We start from the raw sequence: 14,174 nt of genomic DNA on the forward strand, positions 1-14,174 counted from the left end.
CCCTCTGATTACATCTTTGTCTTCACACTATCTTCCTAAACTGTTTTGTCCTACCTAGTTGCTATTTGTCTTTGTACATTACTTCTAGTGTTCATTGACTTTCTAGCATGCCTAGTGTAGTTTATCTTCCATTTCATTCTTTCAATTACTATTTAGCTTCCGCGTCTTCAAAGACATTGCCTGTCCTATAGACATTCCCCCTCTAGTCGATAACTAGCACTTTCACGAGTATTAATAAAGCATTTAAAAATCTTAAAGCGTGTACATATAAAATGTTTACCATGTATTCAAAAAATCTTACTCATTTATTTGAATTTTTTTAATCGAGCATTTGAAAAATGTTAAAATGTGTATTGAAAAAAATGTTAACCAAGCATTTGAAAAATGTTAAATGTGTATAAATAAAATGTTTCACATGTAGATGAAAATATATACATAAAAAATACAATTTCTGTGGAATAGTTGATCTTGTATTAGAAAATATAATTAAGCATTTGAAAAAATAATTATTTAAAAAATGTTAATCAAGAGTTTCTTTTAGTTGTTGACTGTTTTTTGAGAGTAGATATCCTGTTATTCCAAGTGGTTGTTAATCATGCTGTTGAAAATGTTAAATGTGCATAGAAATTTTTTTGACCAAGGATTAAAAATATGTTGATTTTGTATTTGGAAAATGTAATCACACATTTCAAATGTTAAGATACGTATAGAAAAAATATCGACTATGTATTTAAAAAAATTATCTTGTAGTTGAAAAATGTTAATCAAACATTTGATAAATATTTAATCAAGTATTTGAAAAATATGTATAACAAATATATATCATGTATTAAAAATTGTTAAACGTGTAATTGAAAAATGTTAAACCTATATGTCAGAAAAATATTCTTAACTATACATAAAATGTAGAATGAAAATAAAAAGAAACAAAGAAAAATAAAAAGTAAAAGGAAAATAGAAAGGAAATCAAAGAAATAAGTGCAAATAGGAAAGAAACAAATGAAAATTGATAAGCAATAGAGAAACAACAAAGAAAAAACAGTTGTTTTTCATTATGGGAAAAAAGAAAAACAGTTGAAAACCAAGAAAGAAACAAAACCTGAAGAAAAAAATGTGAAAGAAAAAAGAACTATAAAAACCGTGAAAGAAACAAAAGAAAAATAAAAGAAGAAAGGAAATAACCAAAGTATAACTTGGAGAGAAAAAAAAGATAGCTACTCCTTCTGTTCACTTTTATAAGACCTTGAAGATATTTCAGTCAATGTGCAAAACAGTCCATTTTAAGTTGTCTGAAACGACTTACAAAAGTGAACGGAGGGAGTAATAAAAACCAGAGAAGGATCAAGAAAAACAAAGGAAAAGGGAAAAAGGAAAAATAAGGAACACATTAGCGAACGACCGACGAAAGAACGAAACGATAAACATACTATTGGACCGGCCCATATGCGCGCATTGTGTAGGAAAACTTCTGCGTGGTGCATGGGCATTTCCTAAACGGCGCCCTCAGCGAAAACTTCTGCGTGGTGCATGGGCATTTCCTAAACGGCGCCCTCAGCGCCTGTTATAGGCTGACTCCTAAACGGGCGCACACCCCCCCTCCCGTCATGGGCCAGGCCCGTTTTACTTATTTTTTTCATTCCGTTATAGGCTGATTCCTAAACGGGCACCCCCCCCCTCCCGTCATGGGCCAGGCCCGTTTTACTTCTTTTTTTCATTCCGTTATAGGCTGATTCCGAAACGGGCACGCAACCCCCTCCCATCATGGGCCAGGCCCGTTTTACTTCTTTTTTTCATTCCTTTAATGATCCAAAAAATAAATGCCTGCCGCAGGAGTCGAACTCTATAACTAGAGCCTTTGTTCGAGCGCAGCTAGCCAACCGGGACAACTTATGGCTGTGAATAGATTTCTACTTTAATTATTTTGTATAGTAAATATAACGGAAAGAAAAGCACCCACGTTTCCAGTCTGGTTTTCTTTTTTGTTTGGTCGTATTAAGAAAATGTTCATCATATATTATGAAATACTTCACCTTTGAATTTATAAAAATGTTCATCATGTATTACATTTCATCATATATTACGAATTTGTTCAACGTATATTAAAAAATGTTCATTGTGTACTTAAAATTTGTTCATCGTACATTAAACAATTGTTCAACGCATTCCAAAAAATGTTTCATTTGTGTATTTGAAATTTGTTCAATGTTTGCTTACAAAAAAGTTCACTGTATTTTAAAATTTGTTCAAGGTATATTGTAAAAAATTATTTTTTTGGAAAAAATGATTTGCCGCTGTCTACTTTTAGTCTAGCCTTGCACTAAAACCGTTGTAGGATCCTAGCTCGGCTGGCTAGGCATGGTAGAATTCACCGGGAGATCGGGAGTTCGAACCACACGTGCGTTTCTTTTTTTTCCCTCGACGTATAGGACCTCCCGAGCGAGCGAGCGAAGGAAGCGGGAGCAAGGGAGGGAATCCAAAGTGGGCCGGCCCATGAAAGGGGCGCGCGTGGGCGCCGGTTGCTCCGAGTGGCGCTTAAGGCGCCACTTAGTCGCTCCCTGGTGCATGCTAGTCTGATATAGCCTATGTGTGTGTGTCAAATGGGCTTTCACCGTCCTGCTTTTTCCATTATGTTTAGCGTTTTACTGTGCTTTTTCTTTATTTTTATTTTTATTTTGCATTTTTAATTCATAAATATTTTTTAAAATCATAAATTTTCAAAAATTATAAACAGTTTACTTAAATTCGTGAATTTTAGAAATGTTCGTACTTATCATTGTTTTTTTTCCCTTTATTCAATTTTATTTTTTTACCTCTATTTTGTTTGTCTTTTTCTCGTTTTTCATCGCTTTCTTTTCTCTCTCAGTTTTCACTAGTTATCTATAAAAAATTTAGGTATATATCTAATACATTTTTTAATACACGTTTAACATTTTCGAAATTCTTCATCAACATTCTTTTTATCCACATTTAACGTTTTTTATGAAATGCTTTATTTTTCAAATGCAAAACATTTTTTATATACACATTTAACAATTTTCAAATACAAACTTAACCTTTTTTTGAATAAATCGTCATTTTATTCTATATTGAATACATGGTCAACATTTTTCTATACACATTTAACATTTTTCAAATACAAATTTAATATTTTTTGAATATATGGTCAACATTGTTTCTATGCATATTTAAAAAACAAAAAATACAAGTTTAACTTTTTCTTATACAAGGTCAACATTTTTGCTAGACACATTTAACATTTTTAAATGCAAGGTCAACATTTTCCAATACATTGTCAATATTTTTTCAAATGTTTAGATTAACATTTGTTAAATACATGATCAACTTTTTTCACAAAAAATAAATATTTTTTGTATGCATTTTTCGTATACATGATAAACATTTTCTCTATATATTTTTAACATTTTTCAAATACTTGGTCAACTTTTTTCCAATCTTTTATACAAATTGTTTTTTACTATATATTTACTTATAATATTTTGATGTATAAACGAAAAGTAAAATAAAGCAAAGATAAATACAAAAAAGTGAAAAAATAAAACGAGGCTGTAGCCTATCGCGGCTTGGGCTGCCCCATCTCGTTCCCCTTCAGCAAGAGTTCCTTAGATCTCGCTAGAAGCCACACAGGGGGGACATGTGGACCTATTCGGGCCGTTGCGCGCTGGGAAGAAGTGGAAGCCGCGCCCCATCGCGCACCCTTTTCGGTCAGCCTATATGCCGCGCGCCCAGTATTATTCATTTCTTTTTCTGTTTATCTATTTGTTTCTTCTTTAAAGAAATATGGATTTCAAAAAAGTGCAGAAATTGAAAAAAATCAATTTAGAAAACATTGTTCAAGAAATATTCATGATTTTCACAAAATGGTTGCATATTCCGAAAATGTTCACGGATTTGAATAAAAATTCAGGAGATGTAAAAAATTTCATGATTTTGAAACAATTCCAAAAATATAAAAACTGCGTATATTCCAAAAAAAATCATAATTTTTTCCAAAAGTTCACAAAATCAGAAAAATGTTCGTGAATTGAATAAAAATTTATCAATACAAAAAAGTTTCTTACTTTTTGAATTTTTTTCGTCAAAACAGGAAAATGTTCGTAAATTCCAAAATTTGTTCCCCAATTTACAAAAAAAAATTCCATTCAAAAAATATTTGCCGAATCAAAAAAAATATTCACGGGTACAAAAAAATGTGCACGAATTTCGAAAAATGTTCTTTAATTAACAAAATGTTCACTATTGAAAAAAAGTTGGCGTATTCAAAAATTTGAATGGTTTCAAAACAAAAAAAAAACTATCAATTCAAAAAATGGTCGATCGTGCAAAAAAAGTTCAGAAGTGTCTAAAACAAATGTTCAAACTATAAAAAATATTTACGATTAGAAACATATTCATAAATTCTTTAAAAATGGTTGCCGATTTGCAAAGATTTTCTCAGTTACATAAAAAGGTGCATCGTAACAGAAAAATGTACACAATTTTGAAAGAAAGTTTACAAGTTTGAAAAGATGTTCACAAAATTGAAAAAGAGAAAATTTAAACTGAAAGAAAATTGAAAAAGTGACATCCAAAAAAGAAAAGGGAAGACATAAATGAAAAAAAGAGAGGTAATTAGCACAAACCATTTCAAAATTCAAAAATACTTCAAAACTTTTGGGATGTCAAAACATTTTAAAAAATATATGTCTACAAAAAAAATCACGGATTAGAAAATATGCTCAAAATATAAAAAATAAACATTCTTGCATTTAATAAATGTTTACTAAATTAAAAATGTTCTACAATTTAATAAAAGTTCAATTATTTCTAAAATGTTCATTGAAAAACTGATATCACATATGAAGATTTGTTCGTGCATTTTTGAAAAGTTCTACAATATTTCAAACAATATTCTTCATTTAAAATAAATAAAAAAAATCCGAATTTCAAAAAGTTTTCATGAACTAAAAAAAGTTCATAAATATTGAAAAAACATTCACGAATATAAAAAAATCATAATATTTATTTGGGATTTCAAGAATGCTCACGAATTTAGAAATGTTCTAGGATTCAGAAATAATCTCAGATGTCAAAACTTGTTCGCATATTTGCAAAAAAATATTACCAAATTTCAAGAACAAATGAAGTATTTGAAAAAAAGTTCATGATCTTTGCAAAATGTTCTAAGTGGAAAAATGAAAAAAATTCCCGGGTTTAAAGAAATAATGAATTTGAAATAAAAATTGGAAACAAGAAAAATAAAACCGGAAATGAAAAAAGAGAATAAATGCAAAATGAAGAAAAAACATTTGTTGAGCAAGAAATATATTTTGGCAGGGACAAGGAACTTTCAGGAACCAGAAAAGGAGAGCTAGTTGGGCCGGTCCAATTGATGTAGCGGCACCGGGGAGTACATCCTTGTACCCTACAGTACGCGGAAAATAGGATTCCCGGTGCTATAAGCGCCGAATAGAAACTCACGATGTTGCTTTGGTATGTATTCTTGATTGACGAACAACGTAGTTCTAATGCGCCGTGGGCTATGGCTTGTGGTCTTTTTTTTTCTTCGTTCTTATTTCCGCCTGTAGTTTTATCATGGGCACTCATACCCGCTCATTTCAAGGGTTTCACTAGAGGGCTCCAGCCGCCGCCGCGGTCGCAACAGAGTTTTTGGTCCCCTTGCTTCTGGCTGCCATCCTGATGCTGAGAGGTGGGTGACCTCGTATCTTCAAGAATCCTATGTTCATCATCATGTTTTGATCATCATACTTTGTGAGAATAAATTTACTCTTGTTTTTCTAGCGGTGCCATAAGATTAGAGAGTTTTCTGTCCTTGCAGATCTGATTATTAGGATGTGATGAGTTTATGTTGGTGTGTCAAACTTTTTTGTTGGTTTGATTTTTTGTGGAGTTGAAATCTTTCATCGTTACAATGGTGATGAAATTGTGATCTGATGCCCTGGACTTCTAAGGTATCATCCCCGATCCAAGTACGTTAATCGATCAAGACTTCTCATCTTTGTGGATGGACGACTCAAGGTGCTTGTAAAAATCATTATTGTTCATGTTCGTGCGGGGTAACGAGTGACAACACCGTTGCTCTAGTTCAATTGCAGTCTTTTTTACCGAAGTCTTTGAAGTATTCCTTATAGCAGAGATTGATACAACAAAAAAGGTGTTTCTAAGAGATTTCATTGTAATTCTTAGTCATTGGAGTTACATTGTATTTTCTTGGATCTTAGAACCAAATCAGTGTACTGTAATTGTTATGAGCATAAATAAAATTATAGGCGCTTCTAAAGAAAGTTCTATCATGGGCGATCCATATTTATTTAGTCTGATCGGATGGTTAATCCTCTTTATGAGACGCCTTGTCCCCGCCACATAGGGCGACAGGAGGGTAGCAAACACGTACCTTCCCCATGCTTTGGGCTGGCCCGGTGCGAGCGCAAACGCCTGATTGCTCTTTGTTTTTGTTTTTTCATTTCTAGACCATTTCTTTTTACTCTTCAAAAAAGATATTTTTTATTCATTTCAAAGAATTCCGAAAAAATGTTCATGAATATAAGATAAATCTAAAAAATGTTTGTGAAATAAAAAACAATTCAAGATCTTCAAAAATGTTTATGAATTTTAAAAATGGTTAACAGAAAACGTTTTGTCGAATCATAATTTTTTGCGAAAGTTTGGAATGCAAATAATTAAATTAGAATCAATTAAAAATTCACTTTTGCTTTTGATTTATTGATGATAGCTAAATTTGGCTAGCGTTGCGTTTGATGTATGTAATGGACCTGCCGATTAGGATTTGTATTCCCAACCTACATTTAGGCCTTTTTGCTACTAGTTGGAAATGGAAGATGGAAATGTAATCAATCACATAAGCGTTTTGGCTTCCACACAAACTCCTCTCCCGCAATACTGAGCCCTTCGTCTTAGATTTTGCCCGATTTCCTCCTCTCTTGCAAAGATTATGGCTTGGCTCCACTATTTCCTACCGTGCCCACAAAACAGAAGCCACAACAAAGGACAGAAGAGGTAGAGGCGGTGCCCACCGAGCGAAGATCCACCATGGCGCGGGTAGTCCTCTCTCCCCTTCTCTCCTCCTCATATTCTTTCTCTTTTAAAAGAAAAAAAAGGCTAAATCCACTGTGCACTTAAGGCCTATTGCTACAGTACATGGCCCAACCCAACAGAGGTCATCCCCAACTTCGCTACAGGATCAGGGGAGGCCGTGGCAGGCATCCCATGGCTATGGCCGCGCCTGGTGTTGGGGAACGAAGCATGAAAATCCAAAACAATCCTACGAACACCCAAGATCTATCTAGGAGAAGCATAGCAACGAGAGGGGAGAGTGTGTCTATGTACCCTCGTAGACCGAAAGCGGAAGCGTATATAACGCGGTTGATGTAGTTGTACTGCGATCCGATCACGATCCAACCGATCTAGTGCCAAACGGACGACACCTCCCAGTTTAGCACATGTGTGGCTTGATGACGTATCCTCCTCCTTGATCCAGCAAGAGAAGGTGGAGAAGTAGATGGGATGACAACCAGCACGACGACATGGTGGTGATGGTGGTGGTGGAGTAATGGCAGCGCTTCGCTAAGCGAAAAACCGTGGACGAGAACTATGCTGGGAGGGAGAGACGGGGCAACAGTCGAGGCCAATGTGTTGGGGTGCCTTGCTGCACCCCTCCCCTATATTTATATGTGTGGGAGGGTTGGGAGTCCAGCCATACTCCTAATACGAGTTGGCGCCAAGGGGGGAGAGGACTTGGACTCCAAGTCCGATCCTATTCCTACTAGGACTCCACTTTTTTCCCTTCCCTAGCCACATGGGCTTTTGAGGACTTGGTGCGCCTAGCCCAATAAGGCCAGGGCGCCTTCCCTCAGCCCGTGCCAGCACTTCGGACGTGGTGGACCCAGTTGTGGACTTCGGGACCCCTCCGGGATCCTCCAGAACCTTTTGGAAACTTCCCTATACAATACCGAAAAAATTACGCCTTTTTCCGGAGCCCAAAATATGACTTACCATATATAAATCTTTACCTCTCGACCATTCTGAGACTCCTCGTGACGTCCGGGGTCCCATCCGGGATTTCGAACAACATTCAGTTACCAATTATCAAATATCCCAATACTACTCTAGCGTCAACGAACCTTAAGCGTGCTACCTTGCAGGTTCGGGAATCATGTAGTCATGAACAAGACACCTCTTTGATCAATAACCAATAGCGGGACCTGGATGCCCATATTGGTTCCTACATATTCCATGAAGATCTTTTATCGGTTGAACCATGATGTCAAGGATTCGGTTAATATGCAATTCCCTTTGTCCGACGATATTTTACTTGCCCGAGATTCAATCGTCGGTATCTCCATACCTAGTTCAGTCTCGTTACCAGCAAGTCTCTTTACTCATTCTGTAATACAAGATATCATGACTAACTCATTATCCACATTGCTTGCAAGCTCTTTATGATGTTGTATTACTGAGAGGCCCCAGAGATATCTCTTTGTTACACGGAGTGACAAATCCCAATCTCGATCCATGCCAACCCAACAAACACCTTTGGAGATACCTGTAGAGCATCTTCGTGATAACCCAGTTACGAAGCGATGTTTGATAGCACACAAGGTATTCCTCTGGTATCCAGGAGTTGCATGATCTCATGGTCTTAGGAATAGATACTTGACATGAAGAAAGCTAGGACAATAAACTCAGGTGATACGATTAAATGCTAAGCTTATGGTTGGGTCTTGTCCATAACATCATTCTACTAATGATGTGATACCGTTATCAAATGACAACTCATGTCTGTGGTTAGGAAACCTTAACCATCTTTGATCAATGAGCTAGTCTAGTAGAGGCTCTCTAGGGTCACGGTACTTGTTTATGTATCCACACACATGTATTTAAGTTTCCGGTCAATACAATTCTAGCATCAATAATAAACCTTTATCATGAACAAGGAAATATGATAATAACCAATTTATTATTGCCTCTAGGGCTTATTTCCAACAGTCTCCCACTTGCACTAGAGTCAATGATCTAGTTCACATTGCTATGTGATTAACCCTAAATGAGTTCTGGGGTTTGATCCTGTTTTGCTTGTGAGAGAGGTTTGAGTCAACGGGTTTGCAACATTTAGATCTTTGTGTACTTTGCAAATCTCAATGTCTCCAACCTTGACCCAATCATGGATGGAGTTGAAAAGGGCATTAAATATGCACTTCATATGTAAATCCCGCCTCAACGCTTGGTTTGGAACTACTCCAAACATTTGCTCCACTTGACGTCGAGACTCAGGATCATCCATATCGGTGTCAAACCTTGCATCGACGTAAACATTTATGATGAACTCTTTGTTACCTCCATAAATGAGAAACATTTCCTTAAGTAACTTAAGGATAATTTTTTACTGCTGTCCAGTGATCCACTCCTGGATCACTCTAGCGCCCCCTTGCCAGACTCATGGCAAGGCACACAACAAGTATGGTACAAGTATGGCATACATTATAGTTCCCATGGATGAGGCATAGGGGATGACTTTTGACCTTTCTCTTTCTTCTGCCGCGGTCGAGCGTTGAGTCTCACTCAACTTCACACCTCAAAATACAGGCAAGAACTTCTTCTTTGACTGGTCCATTTTGAACTCCTTCAAAAACCTTGTAAGGTATGTGCTCTGTGAAAGTTTTATCAGGCGTCTTGATCTATCTCCATAGATCTTGATGCCCAATATGTAAGCAGCTTCACCCAAGTCTTCCTTTGAAAAACTCCTTTCAAACAACCCTTTATGCTTTCCATAAATTCTACATCATTTCCAATCAACAATATGTCACTCACATATACTTATTAGAAATTCTAGAGAGCTCCCACTCACTTTCTTGTAAATACAAGCTTCTCCATAAGTTTGTATAAAACCAAAAGCGTTGATCACCTCATCAAAGCGTATATTCCAACTTCGAGATGCTTGCACCAGTCCATCGATGGATCGCTAGACCTTGCATACTTTGTAAGCATCCTTAGGATCGACAAAACCTTTCTGGTTGCATCATATAGACATCTTCCTCAAGAAACCCGTTAAGGAATGCCGTTTTGATGTCCATTTGCCAGATCTCATATGTTGGAAATATGCCCTAGAGGCAATAATAAAAGTATTATTATTATATTTCCTTGTTCATGATAATTGTCTTTTCTTCATGCTATAACTGTATTATCCGGAAATCGTAATACACGTGTGAATACATAGACCACAATATGTCCCTAGTGAGCCTCTAGTTGACTAGCTCGTTGTGATCAACAGATAGTCATGGTTTCCTGGCTATGGACATTGGATGTCGTTGATAACGGGATCACATCATTAGGAGAATGATGTGATGGACAAGACCCAATCCTAAGACTAGCACAAAAGATCGTGTAGTTCATTTGCTAGAGCTTTGCCAATGTCAAGTATCTCTTCCTTCGACCATGAGAGCGTGTAACTCCTGGATACCGTAGGAGTGCTTTGGGTGTATCAAACGTCACAACGTAACTGGGTGACTATAAAGGTGCACTACAGGTATCTCCGAAAGTATCTATTGTTTTATGCGGATCGAGACTGGGATTTGTCACTCCGTGTAAACGGAGAGGTATCTCTGGGCCCACTCGGTAGGACATCATCATATGCGCAATGTGACCAAGGAGTTGATCACGGGATGATGTGTTACGGAACGAGTAAAGTGACTTGCCGGTAACGAGATTGAACAAGGTATTGGATACCAACGATCGAATCTCGGGCAAGTAACATACCCATAGACAAAGGGAATTGAATACAGGATTGATTAAGTCCTTGACATCGTGGTTCATCCGATGAGATCATCATGGAACATGTGGGAGCCATCATGGGTATCCAGATCCCGCTGTTGGTTATTGACCAGAGAACGTCTCGGTCATGTCTACATGTCTCCCGAACCCGTAGGGTCTACACACTTAATGTTCGATGACGCTAGGGTTATAAAGAAAGTTTGTATGTGGTTACCGAATGTTGTTCGGAGTCCCGGATGAGATCCCGAACGTCACGAGGAGTTCCGGAATGGTCCGGAGGTAAAGATTTATATATGGGAAGTCCTATTTTGGCCACCGGAAAATGTTCGGGATTTTTCGGTATTGTACCGGGAAGGTTCTAGAAGGTTCCGGAGTGGGGCCCACCTGCATGGGGGGACCCACATGGACGTGGGTAGTGGGGGAAAGGCCCCACACCCCTGGTCAAGGCGCACCAAGATCCCCCCTTAGAAGGAATAAGATCATATCCCGAAGGGATAAGATCAAGATCCCTAAAAAGGGGGGATAACAATCGGTGGGGAAGGAAATAATGAGATTTCTTTCCTCCCACCTTGGCCAACGCCCCAATGGACTTGGAGGGCAAGAAACCAGCCCCTCCACCCCTATATATAGTGGGGAGGCGCATGGGAGCTAAAACACGAAGTTCTGGCACAACCCTACCTCTCTTCCTACTCCTCCTCTCCCATGGTGCTTGGCGAAGCCCTGCTGGATTGCCACGCTCCTCCACCACCACCACGCTGTTGTGCTGCTGTTGGATGGAGTCTTCCTCAACCTCTCCCTCTCTCCTTGCTGGATCAAGGCGTGGGAGACGTCACCGGGCTGTACGTGTGTTGAACGCGGAGGTGCCGTCCGTTCGGCACTAGGATCATCGGTGATTTGAATCACGACGAGTACGACTCCATCAACCCCGTTCACTTGAACGCTTCCGCTTAGCGATCTACAAGGGTATGTAGATGCACTCTCTTTCTACTCGTTGCTGGTCTCTCCATAGATAGATCTTGGTGACACGTAGGAAAATTTTGAATTTCTGCTACGTTCCCCAACAGTGGCATCATGAGCTAGGTCTATTGCGTAGATTCTTTGCACGAGTAGAACACAAAGTAGTTGTGGGCGTTGATGTTGTTCAATATGCTTACCGTTACTAGTCCAATCTTGTTTCGACGGTATTGTGGGATGAAGCGGCCCGGACCGACCTTACACGTACTCTTACGTGAGACAGGTTCCACCGATTGACATGCACTTGGTGCATAAGGTGGCTAGCGGGTGCCAGTCTCTCCCACTTTATTCGGAACGGATTCGATGAAAAGGGTCCTTATGAAGGGTAAATAGCAATCGGCATATCACGTTGTGGTCTTGCGTAGGTAAGAAACGTTCTTGCTAGAAACCCATAGCAGCCACGTAAAACATGCAACAACAATTAGAGGACGTCTAACTTGTTTTTGCAGGGTATGCTATGTGATGTGATATGGCCAAGAAGAATGTGATGAATGATATGTGATGTATGAGATTGATCATGTTCTTGTAATAGGATTCACGACTTGCATGTCGATGAGTATGACAACCGGCAAGAGCCATAGGAGTTGTCTTTATTTATTGTATGACCTGCGTGTCATTGAAGAACGCCATGTAAACTACTTTACTTTATTGCTAAACGCGTTAGTCATAGAAGTAGAAGTAGTCGTTGGCGTGACAACTTCATGAAGACACAATGATGGAGATCATGATGATGGAGATCATGGTGTCGTGCCGGTGACGATGATGATCATGGAGCCCCGAAGATGAAGATCAAAAGGAGCAAAATGATATTGGCCATATCATGTCACTATTTGATTGCATGTGATGTTTATCATGTTTATGCATCTTGTTTACTTAGGACGACGGTAGTAAATAAGATGATCCCTTACAACAATTTCAAGAAGTGTTCTCCCCTAACTGTGCACCGTTGCTACAGTTCGTCGCTTCTAAGCACCACGTGATGATCGGGTGTGATGGATTCTTACGTTCACATACAACGGGTGTAAGACAGATTTACACAGCAATACACTTAGGGTTAACTTGACGAGCCTAGCATGTACAGACATGGCCTCGGAACACGGAGACCGAAAGGTCGAGCATGAGTCGTATAGTAGATACGATCAACATGAAGATGTTCACCGACGTTGGCTAGTCCGTCTCACGTGATGATCGGACACGGCCTAGTTGACTCGGATCATGTGATCACTTAGATGACCAGAGGGATGTCTATCTGAGTGGGAGTTCATAAGATGAACTTAATTATCTTGAACATAGTCAAAAGACCTTTTGCAAATTATGTCGTAGCTCGCGCTTTAGTTCTACTATTTAGTTATGTTCCTAGAGAAAATATAGTTGAAAGTTGACAGTAGCGATTATGAGGACAGTAGAAAGCTTATGTCCTTAATGCACCGCTCAGTGTGCTGAACCCCAAACCTCGTCTGTGGATGTTGTGAACATCGGACATACACGTTTTGATAACTACGTGATAGTTCAGTTAAACGGTTTAGAGTTGAGGCACCAAAGACGTTTTCGAAATGTCGCGGAACATATGAGATGTTTCGAGGGCTGAAATTGGGATTTCAGGCTCGTGCCCACGTCAAGAGGTATAAGACCTCCGACGATTTTCTTAGCCTGCAAACTAACGGAGAAAAGCTCAATCGTTGAGCTTGTGCTCAGATTGTCTGAGTGCAACAATCACTTGAATCGAGTGGGAGTTGATCTTCCATATGAGATACTGATGTTTCTCCAAAGTCATTGCCACCAAGCTGCTAGAGCTTTGTGATGAACTATAACATATCAGGGATAGATATGATGATCCTTGAGGTAGTCACGATGTTTGACACCGCGAAAGTAGAAATCAAGAAGGAGCATCAATTGTTGATGGTTGGTGAAACCACTAGTTTCAAGAAGGGCAAGGGCTAGAAGGGATACTTCATGAAACGGCAAATCAGCTGCTGCTCTAGTGAAGAAACCCAAGGTTGAACCCAAACCCGAGACTAAGTGCTTCAGTAATAAGGGGAACAACCACTGGAGCAGAATTACCCTAGATACTTGGTAGATGAGAAGGCTGGCAAGGTCGATAGAAGTATATTGGATATACATTATGTTAATGTGTACTTTACTAGTATTCCTAGTAGCACCAGGGTATTAGATACCGGTTCGGTTGCTAAGTGTTAGTAACTCGAAATAAAGGCTACGGAATAAACGGAGATTAGCTAAAGGTGAGCTAACGATATGTGTTGGAAGTGTTTTCAATGTTGATATGATCAAGCATCGCACGCTCCCTCTACCATCGAGATTGGTGTTTGCGTTGAGCATAGACATGATTGGATTAT

The sequence above is a fragment of the Triticum dicoccoides genome, chromosome 6B, assembly GCF_002162155.2.
Source record: "Triticum dicoccoides isolate Atlit2015 ecotype Zavitan chromosome 6B, WEW_v2.0, whole genome shotgun sequence".
NCBI classification, from domain to species: Eukaryota; Viridiplantae; Streptophyta; class Magnoliopsida; order Poales; family Poaceae; genus Triticum; species Triticum dicoccoides.